The sequence below is a fragment of the Equus przewalskii genome, chromosome 11, assembly GCF_037783145.1.
Source record: "Equus przewalskii isolate Varuska chromosome 11, EquPr2, whole genome shotgun sequence".
Classification (NCBI taxonomy): Eukaryota; Metazoa; Chordata; class Mammalia; order Perissodactyla; family Equidae; genus Equus; species Equus przewalskii.
Window position 1 is genome coordinate 17,810,402 of NC_091841.1, and position 3,366 is coordinate 17,813,767.

Sequence of the window (3,366 nt, forward strand, 5' to 3'; positions counted from 1 at the left end):
TATTCAGAAACTGAAATATAATAATGTACATCTGATATTTACAATAAAAAGGAAGAAAGTAATGATATTTGCTAAAACATGGGATGAAAAAGGAAAAGAACAAATTATTTAGACAATAATACATTTATATAGCTCTCCTCTCAGTTTTCACCCATCATCTAGTTTTATTTTCTTAATATAATCTGACATTAACTGAAAGTATTTCTAAACTTATTCATTTATGATGTATTTCTTCTTTTTAAATAAATGTTACACAGAATAAATTTCAGCCGTATGATCCTCATTGCTGTTTCCCAATACCTAAACAGCATCTGGGGCTCAAGAAATATATTCTTGAAAAATGAATAAACTGTCAACAGGCAGTGAAGCTTTCCTTTTATTAAAATAATTTTATTGAAATGAATATATTGAGGCTCAGAAAACTCCCATTACTTGTCTAAGTCAGGCCAGATTATTGCTTAGATCTTCCTTACTCTAAAATTCATAGACTGGAAGAGAGAATGCCCTCCTTTGGCACTGGTTGAGAGAATTAAACTCTTCACTCTTCCATCTGTAGGTGAGGTCTTTTTAAGCCATGGAAAGGAGCAATCACACAGTGACAGAGCTCATCCTTCTGGGCTTCATTAACAGAGCCCCTGATGCAGATGGTCCTGTTCCTAGTGTTTCCTGGTGTGTAATCTTTGACTGTGGTAGGAAATATCACCATCATTGTGGTGATCTGTAATGACTCCTGGCTCCACATGCCTGTGTATTTTCTCAGAGGCAAACTTTCTTTTCTGCACCCTACCTACATCTGGTATTCCTCTGTGTACACCCCAGGGACCCTAGTGTCCTGCATGTCTGCACACAAAAGTAACTCCTTTGGTTTCTGTGTAGCTCAGTTCTTCTTCTCCACTGGGCTGGTATACAAAGAGTGTTACCTAACTGCCACAGCTTATGACAGCTGTGTGGCCATTTCCAACCCCCTGCTTTATGCTCAGGTCATGTCAAGGAGAGCATACATCTGTGTGATTGTATATTCCTATACTGGAGGTTCTGTCAATGCAATAATTCCCACCGGCAACACATTCACAATGTATTTTTGTGGTGACAATGTCATTGATGCCTTTTTCTGTGATGTTCCATGCCTAGTGAAGTTGGCATGTCATGCGAAAACAGCTTACAGGCTGTGCTGAACTTGCTACTGGCCTCCAATGTCTTTACTCCCACTGCACTTATATGGGCGTCCTACCTCTTCATCAAGGCCACCATCTTGAGGATCTTTTCCACCCAGGGCTGCCTCAAAGCCTTCTCCACATGCTCTTCCCACTCGATCTCTGTCACCTTGTACTATGGCTCGACTCTCTGCATCTACTCTCACCCAAATTTCAGCTGTTTCCTCTAGAGAGGAAAACTACGTTCCACAGTTTATACAGTGGCATTCCCCATGTTGAATCCCATGATCTACAATGTGAGGACTAAAGATGTCAAAGAAGCTCTGAAAAATTTTTCAGGTTAACAAAATCCAAACACTAAATTGACATAAATTTCTTAAATCAATGCCCAGTGAAAGTGAAATTCTTCAGGGGAAGCTTGGAGAAATGGATTGAAAAGAAAAAAGAAAATTTTATTCCGTTAAGAAATCCAGGGGCCGGCGCACTAGCACAGCATTTAAGTGCACACGTTCCGCTTTTGCGGCCCAGGGTTGGCTGGTTTGGATCCCCGGTGCGGACATGGCACCACTTATCAAGCCATGCTGTGGCAGGCATCTCACATATAAAGTGGAGGAAGATTGTCACAGATGTCAGCTCAGGGCCAGCCTTTCTCAGCAAAAAGAGGGGGATTGGCGGCAATTGTTGGCTCAGGGCTAATCTTCCTCAAACAGCAACAAAAACAACAACAACAACAAAGAAATCCAATGAAAAAAAATTTATTTCTTTGTATTAGTTTATTTTGTTTTTGTGATCAGACTATAATCTGTACTATGGAATCAATTTACTATTAATATCGTTTTAAAAAGCAGTATTACAGTTTAATGCAAAAAAATGAGTATATGTTACTTTGGGATCAAAGGAATGCACTTTACTTTGCTATCTCCCCTGAGACTGATCCTTTTTTTTTTTTTTTTACCCCCTACATGATGGGTATTGTGGGAATGTGATGAAAAGATTATTTGGATATTTGAGGTTTGTGGAATACATCCCAAATCCTTCTTGTCCTGTATACACTGAGCTTATGTGGTATGGAAGAATAAGGAATGTTAAAAATTTTGTGATAAAAAAAGCGAGAGAACTGATATGTTAAATAATAAATTCTGGTGAAAAGATAGATCAGAAATGTCAGAGCTAAAAAAAATGGTGAAGTGGCTACAACTATGTGTTCTAAAATTTTCATTTAAATGCATTCTATAAATGTGCTCATTACAACAAGTATAAGTTTTCAATAGCAAATTCTAACTTCTCAGGCTCAAGGGGCTCATTTGTCAAATGTGATTAAAACTCCTTAATTTGCAGTGTTGTTGCAAAGAGTATTGAGAAAAAAAATTCAACTAAACCTGCCACATACTGAATATTGAGCTGTAAGTTTCCTTGTATTGAAAAATTCCAGTGGGGGAAAGAAACAAGCATTGGGTCTAGAATGGGGTTTGGTTTGTTGGTTTTTTGTTTCAGTTGTTTCCCTGAATGTTGTTATTTTCTGCATGCGGATATGTAGTGGTATGGAATGACAGACAGGATGAAAGACCAACTCATTCTCTGTGCAAGAGATCACTCTTTCATAGTGATATACAATCCTAAAGACACATCTTTCTCCATGGATTTAAAGGTGTTTTGGGTGTTTTCCTTTTTTTTTTTTTTGTAATCTAAGCAACTCAAACATTTTGCTTAATGTTAAATTGATGTAGAAGGCTCAATGTTTGCAAAGATATATTCTATCTACTCAAATTAGAGTTTTATGCAAGTACTTGGAGGGAATGACATCAAAAATAAATGTGTAAATTTCCAAGAGTTTCACCATTCCAAATCTTATTCTTAACAAACAAAGTTTTCCTGCCAAGCTTCAAATTCAAATTATGTACACTAAAACCATTCAATTTTATATTCTCTTTAGGAGACTTCCCAAAGATAAGCAAGATGATAAATTTTTAGAAAATCCAAAACTGCAAAGAAACAAAATGCAATATTGCGGAACGTCAAACAAGTCAATATTTGAAGTTTACAATAGTTTCATCACAATAAAATAATAAACTGTTAGAAAATGGTTTTCTCAACGTGTCATTGTTTTAAGTATAACTTCTTGAATATATTTGAAATATTACAACGCTTACAAATTATCTATAAGCCCATAATTTGGAAAATACAATAAGAGCATTCTGCAAAAAGATAAGCT

At 36.5% G+C, this 3,366-nt stretch overlaps 1 pseudogene; it reads left to right on the forward strand.

Moving 5' to 3' along the window:
• The first annotated feature begins 574 nt into the window (after nucleotides 1-574).
• On the forward strand, nucleotides 575-1,498 carry LOC139074643 (olfactory receptor 9G1-like; annotated as a pseudogene).
• The last annotated feature ends 1,868 nt before the right edge of the window (nucleotides 1,499-3,366 follow it).